The 21,825-nt window shown below is 37.4% G+C and overlaps 1 long non-coding RNA gene across 1 annotated transcript; it reads left to right on the top strand.

Moving 5' to 3' along the window:
- Positions 1–870: 870 nt before the first annotated feature.
- LOC309637996 lies at positions 871–20,765 on the top strand. Its single transcript, XR_014250933.1, has 2 exons — positions 871–1,992; positions 2,070–20,765. It is a non-coding gene; the product is annotated as an uncharacterized lncRNA (long non-coding RNA).
- The last annotated feature ends 1,060 nt before the right edge of the window (positions 20,766–21,825 follow it).

The following is a 21,825-nucleotide window of genomic DNA, read 5'->3' as shown; positions in this document are numbered from 1 at the left end:
CAGGAAGGGTAGAGCTTCATAGAATGAACCCTGCATTTGATCTCTGGTCCAGCACTGGCCAAGGGGTCACAGGTTAATCTCTTGAACGCCCCAGGCTTCAGCCTCCTAATCTGCAAGATGGACAGAGTGACATCAGTGCCATAGGGTGGCTCTAAGACCAAAGGGTCTCAAATGTTGGAAAGGAATTTGTAAAAATAAAGCCCAATAGAACCATTCCAATAAATAAGTGTGATTGGTGACCATGATACAGGCGGTGTGAAGGGTCATAGACCTCGGGAGTGGAAGTACACTGGAGTATATTTAGTCTAACCCTAATATTTAGGTCTTTTCTCTCCAAGTCTTACCAATGACTTATCCAAATGTAACTGAGTAATACCGAGAGTAACAGTGATAATAATCATACCTATCGTTTATTGTATCTGTACTACATGCCACGCATTGTATCAGGTGTTGTATATGTGCTGCTATGAAGCCTCATCTTTTCCCGTTTCACATATACAGAAACTGAGGTTCAGAGAGGTTGAATAATTTATAATGGGCACAAGTTAATGAATGGCTGAGTTAGGTTTTGAATAAACACTTCCTACCATTCCCAATTGCCTTTTGCTATGTGTCTGTCCTGGTGGGAAATTCTCAACACAGAAACAGTAATATCAACACACATATTCACCCACATGTGTGGGTGGCTTTCACCCACACATACACACACACACAGAGTTTCACACACACACACCCACGTACACCGAGTAGTTAGACATTATAACAAAGAGTGCATACACACACTGTACATACCGTTCTCTGTCCAAACCAAAACTTTTTAAAGTCTTGATTTCCTTTAAGACACCTTTAAAAACAAACTTTTATGGGGGGGGAGGCAGGGGGTTTTACCTACAATCACAGTTATAAAATATAACAAAATGTTTTCTATTAAAGTGTTCATTTTTAATACTTAACTGTCACGTATTTAAAATAATTATTTTTTAATTTAGGTGATTTTTATTTATAACCACTACATAAATATAATTAATTTGCAATTCAAAAGTATATGTTAACTTTTAATTAAACCAGAGAATTGACTATTATTTGCATGTGTCTACTGTTGTGTTGAGCTCTTGATCTACATTATTTCCTCCTTTAAAAAAAGTAATATTCATTATTTTTAATAATACCTTTTATTAGGCAAGAGAATATGATTTCTGCACACTTCATTTTATTTATGAGGTATTTCAATTACTTTATTTGAATGCTAAGCTGTCAACTTTTTGTGAAAAAGCATAGAGACATCATAGTAATAACTTAAACTCTTCTCTGCACAGAATAAATTTTCTTGAATTCTTAAACAAATTGCAAATTATCCACAATACAACACACAACATTGCACTTTATACACTATCTGAAGAGGATTGTTTTAACCTACTTGTACTGAAATCATCTGTTTCAGTTCTCCCATCTCAGCAATCCAGCTGTTACTCAGACACTGGGACCAATCTTGCCAAAGATACCCAAGTACATTCTGCTGTGAACAGTCCCCCTGGTATGCCACTGCCAGGAAGGAGATGATAGCGCTTTATCACGATATGCTGAAGGTCTAATAAATGTATTGTAAGAGTGATTTTCAAACTGAAAATTACAGATTTTTTCCACAAATATTTAGTGAGCAACTTCACTAAATATTTGCCAGGAACTCTACTATGCACTGGGGATAAAAGTAATAATTAAAAAAGTAATCATTTTCATCAATATCTGTGCCCTCAATGACCTTAAGTTCAGGATGAAGATGTGTAAAAAAGAATAACAAATTAAAATGCACTGTGATAAACGCTATAACGGTGGTAGGCATGAGATTCTGTAGGGCTGTGGATATAGGAAAGGTCTGTAACCTGACTGCTAGGGACACAGTGGGGTCACCTTATTGGGTACGGTGATTCTCAAAAATAATGGATGGAAGGTAGAGTCTGAGGCAGAAGGACAGACCAAGGTCCAGAAGTGAGAGTGGCAGTGGTCCAAGGGAGGTTTTGTGTTCTTTTCCTTTAAAGATGTAATGATCAAAAAGGGCTTTTTAGATACAGTCCACAGACCTGGGTACGGTGTTATCTTCTTAGCTCTGACTTTGCTTAATGGTAAGATCTCTTATCATTCGAAACACTCTGAAAGTCCGCATGCTCCTCAAAAAACTGAAAACCATCTTTGCTTCTTACCATTCAAAACTATGAGGATAAGATGAAGTAATGTAAGTAAGGTAAAGAAAAATTGAAAACCCTTGAGAAATTCTATACCAGCCCTGTAAGAACTGGGAGGAAAAACAAGACCCCAGTATTAAAGGAACTCGTGTAGCAAGCAAGGACTGACAAAGGGGTCAGAGTCACTGAAACTCAGTATTTTCTATTATGCCAGAATCCCACTATCCATGCCTGGTTCCGGGCTACCTACCTGCTTCTGTGATGCAAATGCCTATCCACCTGAATGAACCTCTGCCCCTTTCCTGGTGGGAAAGATCACGACTCTGCTTCCCTACATTCTGAAACCTCTACAACTTAGTTATTGTCTAGACCCATGAGTCTGACATTTTAGTGTTAATCTCCAGTACAATTTTATTTTCAGACTGAACTCGAGAGAGGTTAAAGGGAAGCAAAGGGTTCAATAATTGTGCTAAACTGTAACTGTGAAAATGGTACACTTAATTAAAATTATTACATACTATGATGCTAGGTTGAAAATCTGCCTACTTTTTTATATTGATGGTATGAAATATGATTGATTTTTACAAGAGGCAGAATAACATAGCTGCTAGACATGTATTTTCTAAAGTCGGACTAGGTTTAAATCTTGGATCCCTCACTTGCTAACTGAGTGATCTGGAACAAATGATTTAAACTTCCTTTGCAACTGTTTCCTCACCTGTAAAATTGGATAATAATAGAATCTGCCTCATAGAGTTCCTGGCAAGAATAAATGAGGTAATTCACAGAAAGCTGTTAGAACAATCCCTGGCACAAAATAAATGTTCAATAAATACTGATTATTATTATATCCAGCACCAGGGTCAAGAAAGGTTACCTTGTTGGCAATGAATAAAATCTGCAACTGAAACAAATGGTTTGACTCAAGTGAGTAGCAAATAATGACATAATACTTCCTATAAGTTCATTTTAATAAAATTGCCCCCAAGAAGGCATATTTGAAAGCAAACTCAGACTAGTGTGAATGAAAGGAACATGCATGAGAATGACAATATTCAACATCAAACATTTTTTCCATGAGGGGAAGTTTCTGTCTGTGGGCTGTCGCAACAAGAATGCTTGCTTGTTACAGAGAATGAAATTGTCACCAAAGGGAAATTTCAAGGCGTCAGAGAGCATTTAAAATACTGAGTCATGAGTGCTACTTCCAAAGAAACAATACCCTCTGCTGTTTTCCACTTGTGCTTAAAATATCAAAACAAAATGGCAACGATGAAACTTATTATTTTAATCAAGCATCCACATTAAAATCCCACCTTTCATCACTCTGGCCAAATGTCACAGCAAGAGTGGTTCTGATATTCTGCCACCACAAGTGTTGAAATAGTCTGATGTAAAACTTTAGCCCAGCAAACAAATGTCTGTGTATTTGGAAACAACCAAGTGGCTTGCTGAGTCACTGGCTTGCATCTGGTTATCTGATGTACATCTATTTGATGTGTGGATCCAGTGACTGGGCCAGCTGTGCAAAGCATCTATGCTGTCCCGAAGGGTTGCTACAGAAGGGTGCAGAAAACAGCCAGCATCCAAAACTTGCTCCAGAGGGTCAGCCCAGAGAGCTGGCATTTCAGTTTTGCAAAAGGGCATTCCCCTCATTTTACAACGTCTGAGGCATCCTGCTGGCAATAATGAGTTGCCTCCTTCTGCACATGCGAGTAATAGATTGCTTCCCAATGTATAATAGTTATACCAATTTATTCTTCCACTAGGACTGCATGACTGTCTTCCTTTCCTACTCTTGGTGTTCTCTTTTTAACCATGCAACTTTTATCACTGGGATAAAGATAAAAGGTTTCTTCTTTTAATACCCTTATGATTAGTTAGATTGACTACCTTTTCACACTCTGATTGACCATTCCATTCTCCTATTGTTTGAATTGCCTGTTCATATGCTTTGCTCAATTTTATAGTGGGCTTTTTTCCTTTCTCTTAGTGACTTATTAGACTTCTTTACATTTTCTAGGTAATAGTCCTTTCTTGGTTTCCTATATTGTTTTTCTTCCCCAGTCTGTGGCTACTCTTTAGTCCCCCGTATTGTCTTTTAAAGTACTTTCATTTGGAAATCATCTCAAACTCAAAAGTTCTAAGAAGCGTACAAAGAACACCTGTGCATATTTTCCCCAGGTTTTTTTATTGTTAATATTCTACCTTCCTTATTTATATGTATGGATGTCTGTGTACATATACACGTTTATGTAATATACTGATAAAGCTTTTTAAAAATTTAAGATAAAAACCCACACTTTTCGTGCATGGTGTTAGGTAAAAATATAGTTCAATTTTTTTTTTTTCTAGAGCTAAAAAGCATTCGCAAGCCCATTAAGTGCATCAGCCATCCTTTTCATATTAATTTATAATTATACTTCTGTCATAGGAAATTTCTATAGCTATAGATACAGATATAAATATAGCTATACACAGAAACACACATAAAGAGACCACAGAAACACAACGGAAATGGCAGAAATATCTTATACTTGCTTGATATATACATATACATATAATATATATCACAAATCTGATTAAATATATTTATAATGTTCAAATTATTTCACTACATTTTAAAAATCTACTTGAACTATAATTTCTGAGAGATGTGTGTTAAAATTTCTCACTATGATTTAGAATTAAGTCATTTTGTCAGTTTTGCTTCACATTTTAAAGGCATGTTTTTATGTGCTTACTAGATTATGACTACTATAACCTCCGGTAGATTGCTCTTTTAATAGCTGTCTAGTTTTTCTATGACTCTCAAAACTCTTTCTTAGAATTAGACTGTTTTGTAATAATTTTGTTGGAATTTATCTGGTTTTTCCTCTTTTCATCCCTTTGTTTTCAAGATTTATGTAGGTTGATTATGTAGGTATATCTCTTGTAAATAGCATAGCGAGCTAGATTCTTAAAATCCATTATAAGATATTTGTTTTTAAGTGAATGAGTTTAACCCATTTAAATTTATTGAATGATAAATATATTTTGCCTTAATTTTATCATTTTATATTAGTTTTTTCATTAACATCCTCTTTTCTTTTTTCTCATTCTCTGCCCTTTTTTTACATTGATAAATTTTAAGTATTTTTTGTCCATTTGCCATTCCCAAAGGTATAGACTATATTTCCTTTATTTTAAGGGTTCATCTAGATTTTAATATTCACGCTTAACCATTAATTTTTCCACAAAACATTTGGATTTTCAATATTTTAAAATATTTCCTTCTTGACATCAGAAGGAACTTAGTACTCTTCAATCATACATTGAAAATCCTTGAAATCTCAAACAATCATGTTATTTAAGAGTTTTTCTTTAAACACTTTTTCTTCAGAGTACACAGCTCATTGTATTTATCAATTCATTCTATCAGTTTCTATGTCCACTATTGTTTCTTTTATCCCACACTTATGTTCACTTTATTTCTTCTCACTAAAATACATTCTTCATTGAGGATATCATTGTGTAATCCCTCTCAGTCATTTTACATGAAAGATATGAGTATTGTGTAAGGAATAAATGCTTGAACTCTGATGACAAACTGGGTTCAGACTTGACTATGTACTTATTAGCAATATGACATTGTGAAATTAACATTTGTGTGTCAGTATAAAAGTGTAATAACATTTGTTTCTAGGTTAAAAGGGTTGTGAAAATTAAATAAGGTAATACACATAAAGGGCTTAAGACAGTGTGTGGTATATGGCAAACATAGAATAAATGTTTACTATTTTTATTAGTACTTTGATTTCACCCCTTTTATTAATTTAATTTGAAATTAATCTTAAATTTATCAAAAAGTTGCAAAAGTAGAGCATCAAGGACTTTTTCCTGACTCACTTGAAAGTATGTTGCCAAGCTGATGTCACAACACTTTAGTGTATATTTTCATAAACAGACATTTTCGTACGTAATCACAACACAATCATCAAAATCAGAAAATTAACATTGAAATATTACCACGCTGCACCTCAGACCTCATTCAAATGTTCCTAATTGTTACAGAATGTCCTCTGTAGCAAAAAATCCAGTTCAAAATCCTGAGTTACATTTAGTGGTCATATCTTTTGTCTCCTTCAATCAGGAACAGTTCCTGACTCTTTCTTTGACGTTTATGTCCTTGACAATTTTTAACCTTATTAGGCCAGTTATTTTGAAGAATGTCCCTTAATTTGGATTTGTCTGATGTTTTCTCATCAATAGATTCAGGTTACAATCCTTGACAGGAATGTTTCAGGACAGATACTGGGTTCTCATTGCATCCTATCAGGGGGCACACAATCTCAATTTATTTCATGACTGGTGACGTTCAGGATGGTCCCTTGGTTAAAGTGCTATCTTCCAGGCTTCTCTATAAAACGTGGCTCTTTTCCTTCTGTGATTGTGATGACTTTGTACTGTTCCACCTTATCTAAGTTCAAACTTTGATTCCCAGAATTCCTTTCTCTGTATGGTTCTGAGGTAGGATTAGCCCCAGGATAAATTTGAATGCGATCTGAAATGCAGAAGGGAAATAGCAGCCACGTTTACGATCGGAAGGTCGGCATAGTGTCAGAACATTCTTGAAAATCTGCCTTCTCATCCGGTTGGCATGAGGCAGCATCAGAATCCACAGCGCCTCCTGCTGGAACTGTCAGGTGCATCTTTATCTTTGTGATGAGGGCCGTCAGCTTCTCCTACAGATCACTTCAGCATCAATACTGGAGGCAGTGAGAGGCAGACATGGGTTCAACCTCCCGGGTTCCAATTTTGCCTTGCCTTCCCCATTTCACAACCATGTTTCCTTCCTGTTGCCTGTTCTGCCGACTTCTGGCCCAGCATCAGAAGTAGAAGCAATGGCCGTATGTAAATTGCATAACCCAATCCCATGACTGCGTAAGGTTAAATCCCCACAATCAATTCCTTATTCTATGTCATTCCTAGTGTTTCTGTTTCTCTGATCAAACCCTAGCTGACAGAAATATAAAAATAGTTATCTATCAGTCTACCTAGAAAATCAGGAGTATAGATTCCATTCTAAGCCAAAACCATGAAGTTCATCCTTGCCTTCCTTTTTTCCATGTTTATAACTCTTTTCTAATAGTGAGAAACATGGCTTCCATTAGAATTAATACGTTTACTTATTTGGTCAATTCCCCTGAATACAACCACCTCGCATGGTCAGTGCAGATGCCCTCCTCAGCACACTTCTCATTGACAACCAGGATAGCTCCCCTCTCCATGTGGGCACCCTCCTTACTCTGCTGGAGTCGTCTCACTCTGCTAGGGTCCTGGTTCCTTATTCCCGATTCGCCCACCACACCCTCCCCTGCCCCCTGTCCACTCTCTCGTCACTCTGCTCTGACTGACACCCTGTGCCACCCACCCACGTTCTCCATCTCCCACATCTCGCCTGGTGTTGCTCAGCCCCATCTAGATGGCTTTAGGATTGACTTTTTCAGGAAGGAAAATGCTGTGGAAGAGGAAACAAAGTTTGCTCTTATGTTTGTATGATAGTTCATCCTGAATAGCTTTCTAAATTAAGAGGTTATTTTTTTGGTGTTTTTATGAACATTTTTAAGATATGATTGCTTAATTTCCGGTGTCTCTGGTTGTTGAGAAGAGTGATGCTGATTCTAATCGTCCTCCTACTATAGGTAATGTATTTCTTCTTGAATGCTTTAGGGTATTAGTTGGTTTTCTTTCCCACACATTCTGCAGTTTTGCTACAATATGTCTATATGTGGATTTACTTGTTTTCTGTTGAGTACTTATCATGGCATTCTGTTCTGAAGACTATGTATTTCTTACATATTGAAAGAAAGTCAGTAGTTTTACAAGGTGATAGAGGTTGTTAACTAAGCCTGCGGTGATAATCATTTTGCAATGTATAAGTATATCATGTCGGCAGTCTCCAAGACTGAAACATCACACAGGCCACCATCTTGAGGCTGAGTAGATGATTCATCTATCTTGTCTTTTGTTGATTTACTCAGCTACAAATTCTCGACATTTTCCATGCAAGTCTCTGAGAAAGAATCTCAGAAGTCCAAGGAGAGGAAACAAATACTTCTGATAGAAAAATTACTCAATGTCAAGTTAAAAATTTCCCCCAATAGTCTGTTAAATTTCTTGCTTTCTGAAGATTCTTTCATGAATATGTGGTATTTAAGGATATGACTCATATTCTTGGCATAATTGTGGATGTGTCACATGAAGATAAAAGGGATTTAATGCACGCAGAAAAATAATGGGGTACTAATGCGGAAATTTTGTGAAATAATAGTGGGACTTCTGTTTCTATGGCAATATGCCTATGGCTTTGATGCAGTCCATGTCTTATGTTAGAGCCAAAATGTTATAGCTAATCACGATAATGTTCTGATCTGTATTTTTCCAAAACATCCAATCCATTCACTTCATGTTTCGATTCTTTTTCTCTCACATACATAAAATATTTAGTTAACTGAAATCTGTATTGAATCAACAAGATGATTTGATGTCATTTGGTTACTATCAAGCATCTATCAAGTCCATTCGATTTTTAGTTCAATTACTCAAAAGGACATTTTCCTTTTCAGTGTAAACTTGGAAGTATGAGACACTTAGGAAGTAGCTTTGTTGTGTTGATTTCAATTGAATAATGTATTTATAACACTCAGTTTACCTTTCTTCCAGGAAGTAGTGTACTTATCATAAAATCAAGTTATTTTCAGTATACCTCTCTATATATGGTAGGTGTTAACATTTATAGCAATCATCTACAAATAAGGTTTCAGTATTTATGTTTGCTGTTCTGCTATATTGTTTTCCATTGATCTGTTTTTACTGAGACTGATGGTAAGGGCTACGGGATATTGAGATTATTCTGAACTTCTGTTTACTTAAAATATATCACTACATTTAGTCGTGGTTTGAAATATATGCCCAAGTGAGTTTAGTCAATGTTTAGAGGTTCACATTCTCACAAAGGAGAAAACAATCATCTCTACAAGAACTTTTACTGAGAAAAGTCAGCATGATCTGAATATGGTATACTTGATGATATTTAAAAGAGGGTGGAGTGGGGCAAGAGCTGATATGATAGAACAATGAATATTATCAGAAATGGAGATAACTGGATAATTGTAAAATAAAATTTCTTACTCCTGTGATTGTGCATATGACTAATTGTACTAATCACAGTATACATATATTTTTATTTTGTTTCATCTGATCTCCAAGGAAATTGCAGTTCAGCATTTCCCTTCAGACACCCAATTGTATGGATGCTAATTTTACTTATGTCTTGTATAAAAACGAACTGCACAAAAAGGTGAGTAAACGTTTAGAACCAATCCCACTAAATGATATTACTTACAAGTTAGGGAAAGTGATACTTAGAATAGGATTAAATTTCTTACATAGTTTTAAAATATAGCTCCAAACAAGAAGTATCTTAATAGACTAGAGCACTGTGATGCAAGCATTCTGCTTTATTTTGGATTTCCTATGTCGATGTAATGTCATAATTAGTTCATTTGAAAAATGAACTCTTTATTTAGTTACTGGGCTAAATGATTTTCATGAAAATAGCTTGTCTAACGCCAAAAGTAGAGGCTATGTGCTCGTCTCCTGAATATTTGGGCATTGTTTTAAACCTGTTTTGTATCTATTTTTGACATTATTACACAAACGATGGTTTTATATGCCCTTCAGAATTGACTTAACTCTAAACAGGATATCCTAGAGAAGATCCTAATAGGTAATGGAACACTCAGTGCTTCATCACCCTAGTCCCTAAATATTATTTCTCAATCTTCCCTCTCCTCTGCTATTTACTGCCATCTTAAGTCATATGTTACACAGCAATCTCCATCTGCATCAGACTGACTGAATCCCTAGTGGAAATCTCACGATTCTCCTTTGCTAAACTATGCAAAGTAGCTGGCAGGGAAGGCCTATTGTAGGAGGCTATCTTACAATCAGTGTCATTTCTAGATTTGACCACATCCTCCAGGATATAAATGTGGCCACCCTGACAGTTGTAACAGTTTGAACTATTGCAGTTAGTTCCACTCTGCTCAGAAAGGATCATCCAGAATGTATTTATAAAATACAGTTGGAGTTTGAGCCTGTATTATTCATCTAATTACTGCAGGGCTTCTGTTTGGTGACCAGCTCACTCTTCCTTCGGGCAAGCTGAGGTATTAGCTAGCTGTGTGTTAGAACACACCCAAGGTTTAGCAGTTGCTGGCTGAGTCATACTGCAGAGTGTAGTATACATTATTCTATAGCACTATTCAGAGTAAATAGAAACTTTAGGTAAATGTGAGTTATATGCATTGTAAAGCAAAGGGGATAACTCAAACCCTCTACTTAGCCAGATGTATGTTTAAAAATAGCATTTCTGGATACCCAGATACCTAGAGGAATTATTATCATATATGAACAGCTACATTGCCTCTTCAATGGTTTCAACCTCGGGCCATAGATCCAATCCTTTTTCTGGTATTTTATTCCTAATTTTACTTCATACTCAATCCAGGGAAACATATTTTCACTTGGCCTCTAATCTCAAGAATCTAGAGGAAGAGCAAAAGCAGTAACGTGGGATAACCTAGTTCCTACAGTCTATAAGTTTCCTTACACTTTTTGATACAATATTAAAAATATCAAAATTCGAGTTGAAGACTCAGGAGAGATTACCAGAAAGTCTGAGTTGACAGTAACTCATTCACTCACTCACTCATCCCTTCACTCATTCATTCATTGTGCACTAACTCTGTGCCAGGCACCGTGACTGTGGCCAGACCATTTTACACACACCTGATGTAGGGAAAATAATATTTGATGATGTAAAGATCATTACAGGGTGAATGGTACTTGGAAATGGAGAAGGCAGTGTCACTAAGTTCACTTCCAGGGTTTTCGTAAGGCTAATAAAGTTTATCTGAGGTCTTCTCTGTGAGGTCTTTAAAAGGAAGTGAAATGTGCAAAAAAAGGTTGCCTCTCCTTCTCTGTTAATGTAGCTGCCTCTGCATTTTTAGCTCCATTTCAAAGAATTGAAGGCATTCAAATACCGCTTGCCCTACAAAGCAAGGAAAGGTGAGTGTAAAAAATCTGAGAAGTGACTGACTTGGATTATTAGTGGTGGGACAAATAGGGAAAGGAAAGGAGAAGCAAATAATTTAGTTCTAATTCCAGCAGAAAGGAAGAGAGGGAGAGAGAGTGGAGACAAGTCTTTTTGTAGTTTACACACCCAAATAAATCCCTTGGCTCGGGAAGGAATCACGGCAGATTAGAGGCTACGGGGTGGAGTGGAGCCTGTGTGCTCCTTTTGGACAGCTGGTCCGTCGCCCTGGACTGCTGACTCACATGTGAAAGAACAAGAGGCCTGATTCCATGCCCGCAGCACTGCCATCCTGCAGCCTCAGGCCCACGGGTGTCTGGCTTACCCTGGCCCACCGCCTGCATCCAACAGGAGGCCCATTTGTGGCCAAGGCCTCATACTGACAACAAAACAAGATACCAGTCTCTCAAGGAAAAATTCCTCTGTGTGCCTCATCGGTCTCTGTGTAAAGCTGATCAATCCTGGTAGCGCCCCTGTCACTATAAACTGCACTTCCCAGAGCTGTATTTTTAAATAGGGAACTGACTACAACAGCCATTTACAACTGTATGCTGTTTAATTAGCCAGCCTGGACAGTGCTGCAGGCATAGATCACTTTGCTTTAAAGATTTGAGAATGTTAATAGTACAGTATATCATTTTCATTATTACTGGACTAATGTTGTGTCTCAAAGAACACCTAATGCAAATCATGAGAAATGGCTTGAAGTGACCCAAGGGTTGCACGTTATTAGGAAAGTAATAGTTCCGATGCTTTTAAATAGAAGGACATTTTCTTTGTTCAAACGTCAGTCAGCATTCAGCAGTGGGGCTTCGTGAAAAGAAAGCTTTTGTTTCATTTATTGGTAGCAGTATTCTGCAGTTGAGAGTTAGGTCAGAGTTGCTTGTCAAACATGGTAGCCATGGGGCAGCCAAACATGTTCATGAAAACCTGAAAAGTGACTAGTCCAAAGTGAGATGTGCTGCAGGTATAAAATACACTCAGGATTGCAAAGACTTAGTAAAAAAAAAAAAAAAGTAAAATATCTCACTAATATTTGTTTCATACTGGGCACACGTTGCAATAATAACAGATTATGTTTCAGATATGTTTGGTTAAATAAAATACATTATTATAATTAACTTCTGTTTCTTCTTTCTTTTTTAATATAGCTACTAGAAAATTTCAGATTACAGAGGTGGTTCACATTTGTGACTCACATTATATTTCTTACAGACAGCGCTGGGCTAGATAGACTTCGAAGAGAAAAGAAAACACTCTGGCCAACAATGAAAGTGTATTTTAATTTTCTTTTCTGTTACTACTAGCTGACTGTATGTGGAAGAGACTGTTAGGAAGAAGACTGAATAAAAAGGAGGACAGAAAGCCTCATGGCGTGACAATTTCATGTAGTAAAACCAGGAAGCATAGGAAGTCAACTCAAACAAGTTTTTCTCGTAGTAGTACAGCACATTCGTCAAAATGCAGCCACGTTCTAGACACAGGGTTTACAAGCACCATTCAACAGATGCAAATGTGCCATTAGCTGCCTCACCTCTCTGACAGGAATCCATGTCTTGCACCTTGAGGCGTGTCCTCTCCCAGAACATCGAAGTGTCTGGAGCTGTTAAGAAGCCTTAGGTTATCCAAGGCTAACTTGAAATGAGCGTGCTCGTAGAGTAAAAGAGGTTAGAAAGAGTTTGGGATTGACATGTACACACTGCTGTATTTAAAATAAATAACCACCAAAGACCTACTGTATAGCACAGGGAGCTCTGCTCAATACTCTGTAATAACCTAAATGAGAAAAGAATTTGAAAAGAATAGATACATGTATATGTATAACTGAATCACTTTGCTTTACACCTAAAACTAACACAACATTGTTGATCAACTATACTCCAATATAAAATAAAAATTAAAAAAAGAAAATAAGACATACACTCTCTCTCTCTCTCTCTCTCTCTATATATATATAAAGAAATACCCTAGAAATGGTGTACCCGGCACAGGAGAAGTTACGGAAGCTTCTAAATTCCACTACTACTACTATTTTCTTTCAGTGAAAGAACTGAAAAAAATTAATTTGAGGGGGTTTTAAAAAAATATATTCAAAGTTTGCATAAAGTTAGAGGAGCCACAAACAAGCTTGTCAGAAAGTTATGGAGCGGGGACTTCCCTCGTGGTGCAGTGGTTAAGAATCCTCCTGCCAATGCAAGGGACACGGGTTCGAGCCCTGGTCTGGGAAGATCTCACATGCCGTGGAGCAACTAAGCCCATGAGCCACAACTACTGAGCCTGCGCTCTAGAGCCCACGAGCCACAACTACTGAGCCTGCGCTCTAGAGCCCACGAGCCACAACTACTGAGCCTGCGCTCTAGAGCCCACGAGCCACAACTACTGAGCCTGCGCTCTAGAGCCCACGAGCCACAACTACTGAGCCTGCGCTCTAGAGCCAGTGCTCCGCAACAAGAGAAGCCACCACAATGAGAAGCCCGTGCACTGCAACGAAGAGTAGCCCCCGCTCACCACAACTAGAGAAAGCCTGCGCATAGCAATGAAGACCCAACGCAGCCAAAAATAAATAAATAAATAAATGACAAAAAAACCACAAGAAAGTTACGGAGCTAATAAGTTCCAGGAAAGAGCTCCTAAAACCTCCTCCTTGAGCTTCACCTTTGCCGTCATCTTGTTGCTACTTGTTGAGAAAAGCCTCATTATATCAGTGGTGTTTTAGAATGTGTTGCTATAGATGCTGTACAAGGAGCCATGATTAAGCCCATTGAAGCTAACGCTTATAAAAACACAGGAAAAAAATAGCTTTGACTATACACCACTTAAATCCATGATTTTACACAGATTGTAACACTGGCCACTATGGCCCATCCCCACCCCCTCCCCCTGCACATTTGTTTTTCAAATGCACGTTTCCTCAGGCATGTAGAAGAGCCAAAAGTTTAAGGAGGGAGGGGAGGACAGATTCAGACTCCAAAGGAGCTGAAAAAAAGAATTAAAGGTGTCTAAGTTCAGCGAACATTATTGTAAGACTTAGCCCTTGGGATGTGAACTTCCCTATTAAAATGGCCAAAAATGTCTCCCAGGGTCATCTGCTTCCGAAAACTGGATCTCTTCATTCAGTCAATACTTGTCTAGTCTCCTCATGTGGTCCTAGGTGAAGAAGCAGAAAACTTATCCACTGTTGCTGCATTAGAAATGTACAGAGGGCTTAACAGTGTCCATCTTACATATACTGCAACTGTGCTTCTAAAAAAAAAAGGGAATGTTCCAATGTATTCCATGACTTAAAAACAAGAAAATAAAGTATGTACGTCTCAAGGGGGCTCTCCTATGTTTTTGCACAAATCATCTCTCAGTTGCCAACAGATCTGCCATAAAGTGGAAGCCTTTTTATTAATTAGCCTCCAACAGATCTTTCTTTATGATGGCCTGACTCAGTGAAGATCCTGAAACACATCCCTTAAAAAATTTGTATTGGCTAGTTTGTACCTAGAGAGGGAAAGATTATCAGCATAAAAAAGCACTTAAGTGACAGTCTGCACGTGGCGCTTTGTGGGTCTTCCACGTAGGTTTACCCGATTTGCCATGATCAGCTTTCCGGCTGGGATCCAAAAGGACTGGTATTGCCATCCTTATTTTTTATAAAAACTTCCACTGAAAGAGGTGGGTGACAGTTTAGGTGTCTTTAAATAATCATAAAAGCAATGATAAAAATAAAAATAGTTAACATTTATTGAGTGCCTAATATTATATGCTAGACACCCTCCCAAGCACATTATATCTCACTGACTTTTCACAATCCACCCAAGAGCTATACTGTTACGTCACTTTATAGATTTGGAGCCACGGCTCAGAATTATGCCTCAATGGGCAGACACGTGATTTTGTCCTAGATTTTTCTGACTCTAAATGATGCTCACTTTCTCTGATATCGCACTTTCTTCCATATACATATTTTACTCAAACAATACAAATGGAGGATTGTGTGTAAGGCTGACATTCCCATCTGTTAACTCTAGAAGAGTTGTCTATGACAAAAACAACAGAGAGCGTTTTCCAAAAATTATTTGGTTATTTTTTAAGTTATTTTTATTTGCTCTAACTAGAAAAGAAATGTTCTCTGAATCTGAGGCCATACCCACATGGCATATAGAAAATCAATTGAAAAGTGAAAGCAGTTGATAATCAGTGCATCTGGAATACACACACCTAAACTGATTTAACTAATTCATTTTAGTGAATTTACCAGCATATAGACCTGCTTAGTCCAACACAGCAGCCGCTGGCCATGTGTGTATGCCAAGCAGTTAAATGTGGCTAGTCCTAACTGGGAAATCCTTGGCAGTATAAAATGCACATCAAATTCGGAAGGCTTTACACAAAAAAGTAAATTATCTCATTCATAATTTTTCATATTGAGTATGTGTTGAAAGGACAATAATCTGGATATATAGAGCTAAATAAAATATTATTAAAATAATTTTCACTATTTCTTTTTACATTAAAAAAATATATAGGCACCATAAAGTTTAAAATTGTATTTGGCTTGTGTTATATTTCTATTGGACAGTACAATATAGAACAATCCAGAAAATAAGATTATGATAGACAGCAGTACTGGAATATCTTATACTTATGAAAAAGCATTTATTTTCTACTATATCCTTAGCCCTCTGCAAGGCGCAGGGGACAGAAAGATGAAAAATCAAAGAAAACAAGGCCTTCAGGGAATTTGCAAGTGAGGAAAGGAAACAACCGTTTATAAGGAGTACAGGGAGGAAGTGGTGAAACCAGGAAGGACACTCGCTGAGGAAGGAAGTAGCCGTGTTAACATTGCTGGTTGTTGCCACCTCTGAATCCTGCTTTAGCCCTGGTCAGTGTTCGAGGACCTCACCCAGTGGTCCCTGCAGGGGAGCTGGCCAGATACAGAGTAGCCACAAGCAGAAATTCCCAAACAGTCGTAACAGTGATGTTGCTTGACCAAAGTTTTTAGGGTTCAACCAAATGCACTTATTTCTTTGCTTTGGTAGAGAAGAGCACGCGGACTATTCTTCACAGTTCGGGGCTCATTAGTACCCAGGACTTTCTACTCTAAACGACAAGGAGTTTCATTGTCAGGAAGAGAAATTGCTGCTGACCTTAGACCTTTTTTTTTGGAAAGTGCAATAATGGGGCACAGGAGCAGAGTTTGGTATTTGACCGAATCCTTCACAATTATCATGCATGTGTGTATAATAAAATTAATTCTGTGTGTCTGCATCATAGCCTGCGGCAAGAAGCATACAATCAGTTTTGTATGTATAATAGATCACAGAGTTGTTCATGAATAATACAAATGCATTGAGCAGATACTAGTGAGAGAGGATGTTTGTCTTTGCATGGAATCGAAGTGAACATGTAATATTGTGATAATATATATTTGATGAATTCAGGTCTGACTTGCCTTTGCCATATTCTGCTAATTCCCCGACAAGGGTTGCCACAATAATTGAGTTTCCAATAACATTATGATTATTTCCACATGATAATTTAATTGTGGGTATTTTTTAATATTGTAATATTGTAGATTTGTGATTATTATGCATTTGCATGCAGATTTTCATGGTGACTTGGAGCACATCCCTACATTTATAACTTAATTTTATATATTATTGCATATATATTTGGGGATGAACTCATTAATGCAAATAAAAAAAATGTAGGTCTGTTTAGTCATTCAGCTTTTATTATAAATGGCTGAAAGCCTTGCTCATTTTTTATAACAGTCTTTACAATACTGTGAATAAGCCAAGGAAAACCTTAATTCAAGAATGGATTCATTAAAAATAATGGTAATAGCTATAATAATTACAAATTGTAGCATATTTGTTCCACCTAATTGGAATACAAGATACTATATATTACTCTTTTCAGGATGTAAAAGTTCTATGTGTGTTATTCATTGACTTTACTGTGGGAGCTCCTTACTATTAAGGATGTAGAAAATGTTAACTCGGAATTTAGTCAGTGAAAAGTATGAGAAAACTTTTTTTTAAAAAGGTAAAATTCTATATAATGTTCACGTTATACATCTTAGAAATCAGAAATAAATCCCGCGATAAAGACATTTGAGTTTTCTCAAAAACTCAAATTAGACTTTTAAGGTAAAAGATCAGAGGCATATAGATTTTTTAAAAAGCAAAAGATTATGACAGAAGTGAACTCTGACCTACTTCTTTAGATAAAATAATTTTAAAATAAAACCCACCAAAATTTGGTTTTAAAAGCATGTATCTTAAAACAGCTAATGTGAAGAAATGACATATCTACTGCCACTTAAAAGCAAAGGAAATGATGATCAGTTTAGAAGATTTTTTACAAAAAAGTAAGAAAGAGACCTGAGGCAATCCTTAGTATAGTAATCAGACCAAGAAACTCTTTTAACAAATATATCCGAACAATTAGAGACAATAAATTTTACTTTTACTTAAGTACTAACTTTGGGTGTCAAGAATAGAAAGGGAGATCGCTGTTGCTGGGGTTAATTTCAATTTCATTTCACCTTAGCCAGCCATGCACTTCAATTGAGGAGGGGGGAATGCAAACCATCACTGACACAATGGCTGAATTTGAACTGACTAAATTCAACTAGATGTGTCCAAGTTAAATGATTTAGCAGATTCAGCTATTTTCTTATTGCAATATAAATTTCATCTCAGATTATCAGAATCAAAATGGTGAATGGAGAGGCCATGTAAAGTTTGATTTTAATTTAGATTTTTGTTAGAGTTGCATTTTCAAATTTTCATTTCATTTTCCCCCGCACTGTGGGACGTAGAAGTGTTTCCAAGAACAGTGGCTACCAGAAAGTTTCTTATATGCTTTTTAGGCTGAATAAACACCAAGGCAGAATGAGAACAGTTCTCTGATGGAAATGCCACCAAAGTCTATCCAGAGGATGATCAAATTCTGGAAGTCTTCTTGATTGGCCTTGACTGGACAGAACTCTGAGAAATGGAGAAGTGGGGGAAATGACATGATCAAAGATGATATGAAGGGGTCAACATGACTAAGGAAAAAGACACAGCTTTGAACTAATAGAGTAATCAGATACAAATTTAAACACTATGAACTTTAGCTCCTTCATATGTTAAAATGGGGATAAAAATAGCTACATTACAGAATTATGGTAAGAATTAGAAATAACATACCTAAAGGAGAATGGCCCAAAACTTGGCTTCTAAAAGGCAACTCAATAAATGATAGCAGTAGCAAACATTAATTGAATGTTTACAAGGGATCAAGAGCTCAGGCCTTTTTTAGGTGGGAACATACAATTTTCTCTTTTGTACAGCTGAGAAAATTCAGAGGCAAAATACTGGGTAAACCACTCCAGTTCAAACTTCTCTTAGAGTCTCAAGGCAGAGTTTAAACCCAGGCACCTGACACCAGAGCTATCTAAACAGTAGATGTTATAATGTTAAATTGTGTGGCATGTCACACAAATGGAAAGTATCCCTTTAGACTCAATTATTTTGAGTATGAATTGACTTAGTGACAGGTATAGCTTGAAATGTAAAATAGGGCTAGGGATTAGGATATATTTTTCTAGGTGAATGGCTCTCCAAGTGTGGTCTTGGACCCAGTCCCTTTGGCATCACCTGAGACTTGTTAGAAATGCAAATTCTTAGACCCCATCAAGGACTCCTAAATCAAAAACTCTGGGAGTGGGGACCAGCAATCTGCTTTAATACGCTCTCCTTTTGATTCTGAGGCACGCTCAAATTTGGAAACCACTGCCCTGGGTAATGTGAAAGCCATCACGATATGCTTTGACCTATACTTGCTGGAAGGTGACTGGTAATAGACTAAAGGCAGGCGATGCATTGTGGAGGTTACTTCAGTTCTTCAGACCAGAGATACTTAACAACTGGCCCTGGAATTACCATCAGGACTCCAGAGACAGAGAGATAAGTATACGAATCAAAACATGACAACTGACTGAATAGAATAAGAGGTAAAGGGGAAGAAAACATTGAAGATATGGGTATCTTTCTCCTGGAAGGTAGATGCATATTGATGTCATTGACTAATACAAGGTGACAATGATGAAAAGCAGGGGAAGCACCTATTCAGGCTCCCTTAGTCATAGTTATGGTTTTGGATCAGTTATTAAGCTCTTTTCAGCTTCTAAGTCAATTGTGAGTCCATCATTTTTGTTCTCACATAATTCTTCCAATTGCCTGCTCCCAATTATCTTTGAAAAATGTATAAAAAGTTGAACAATTTTTCTCTTCCACAAGTTTTCAGGAACCTATTCTCCTTTTATGCCTTCATCATAGGATTTAGGGTCTAAAGAGAGATTTTAAAGGCTGTGTCCTCTACTGTTGTCTTCCTGAAGGTGAGAGAAGGAGACGTATCTAGTGAAAAGATTCCGGGCGAAGATCTCAACGGCCTGTGTTCCACATCTAGTCCGTCATCTGCCACTATTTTAGATGTTGAAGAGTCCTTTAGTTTTTCCTATATTTTGTTTCCTCATCAGAAAAGTGATATTTGAGATTACATGAGAAAATGTTTGGAAACCATAAAATGCCATACAAGTCCAAGCTAGTGCTATCGGCCATTTTTTTAGAGCAGATTGCTCAAATCAAGTGAAATCCCACAGGTAGGAAAGAGTTGGCATATGGGCTAGGTCTTTCAATTTCACAGAAAATGTACTTTCTTCTTTGTCACACTGTCTCTGAGGTAATGAGAGGACTTTTAATTTTTCTTGCCTTAAGTAAGAGCGCTCTGATCAATGAAGGAAGCAATAGAAGGAACCCTTTAGAAGTCATTTCTTGTCAAGATAGTCGAGAAATAATCAATCTACAATTTCAGCTTTTTTTTTTTTCCACTCTCATTATTAGTTGGACCCCCTTGTACAAACTTGCGTATGAACAGTTTAGTCCAAAAAGAGAAAGTCCTCTGGGAGAGAGGCTGGTGGTGTTTGGGGAGAGGATCACAGATCCTAAAGTGAGCTCAGCATATCTGTATGAAGATTCCTTTATATTACCTCCTCATTTTGTAGTTAGATACTCCCAACAACCAAATTACTTGTTTCCTCAACGTAGAAGAAAAATAATACAAATGCTAATTTACTGATCCTTAACAAATGTATCTAAAAATTATCAAAAATATCTAAGTAATTTTACTAGTGTGGATATATGTCATTAGAAATATAAAATAACGAATGCAATTAGCATATAGAAACATGAACCTTGAATCCCCATGCCTAATGTCATTCAACGACTGTTCAATATTCTCATTAAACTTGATATTTAGCTACTATCTAAAATTATCACCGTTTTTCTACTATACCGGTTTTTGATGACTAAATACTCACACACATGTACGTTCATCCCTGTGGGAACAGCTGTCACTGATAGTAAGCTCCTCCCTAACAGGGATTTTTCTTCCCCTACAGGTGAGGGTTGATGCCCAGCAGTGGCTGCATAGTTGGCAAGGAGCCACGTGATGCCATGTGCTTTTGATCCTCGGAGAATCATTCCGCAACTGCTGAAGCAAAAGATGCCTGGGCAGTTTGGCAGCTGCAAATCTCTTCACGAAATGCTGGACTTGCAGCTACTCCGAGCACTGTAAGATTCTTAATAAAAGATTTACTTGGTAAATTCTATTTATGTTCTGACTCCAATAAATAATCCAGGTAAAACTAGGAGTTCTTTTTCTTGTATGTGTGTGTGGGGTTTTTGTGGGAGGGGGGATTGTTTTGTTTTGTTTTGTCTTAAATTCTGCGCCCAGACTGGTGTCTTTGCAGCGCCTTCCCTGAATCCAAGGGTGAGCAATAATCCACGTGTTGATTCATATCCATGACCGAGAGGCGGACAATTTCTTCAGGATTAACGTCTGGACTTTGTTCCATATCCAAGTAACAAAACTCCAGCTAGGGCTTCCCTGGTGGCGCAGTGGTTGAGAATCTGCCTGCCAATGCAGGGGACACGGGTTCGAGCCCTGGTCTGGGAAGATCCCACATGCCGCGGAGCAACTAGGCCCGTGAGCCACAACTACTGAGCCTGCGCGTCTGGAGCCCGTGCTCTGCAACAAGAGAGGCCGCGATAGCGAGAGGCCCGCGCACCATGATGAAGAGTGGCCCCCACTTGCCGCAACTAGAGAAAGCCCTCTCACAGAAACGAAGACTCAATGCAGCCAAAAATAAATAAATAAAAAAAAAACTATTTAAAAAAAAAAAAAAAAAAAAAAAAACTCCAGCTAGTGATTAATCTCAAGAAAATGCCCTGATACTTATTGATTTTTTAAGCTGAGAAAAAATACATACCTCCCATGATTTACTTATAGATGCAAAGGTTCCATTTATTCTTATTAGTAGTAACAATGATACGCTCTCAGGGTGCTCTTGTGACACCTGTTCCTTGCCTTTCAGGTCCTTTATGCAGAACAAAAAGAGGAAGTGCACTGATTTGCACTGACTTCCCATGGGGGTTCTACAGGCAAGGGTTTTTTTTTTCCCTCACA

The sequence above is a fragment of the Balaenoptera physalus genome, assembly GCF_965194825.1.
Source record: "Balaenoptera physalus genome assembly, chromosome: 11".
Taxonomy (NCBI): Eukaryota; Metazoa; Chordata; class Mammalia; order Artiodactyla; family Balaenopteridae; genus Balaenoptera; species Balaenoptera physalus.
The sequence above is the reverse complement of the archived record's forward strand: the minus strand, read 5'-3'. Positions and strand labels throughout refer to the sequence as shown.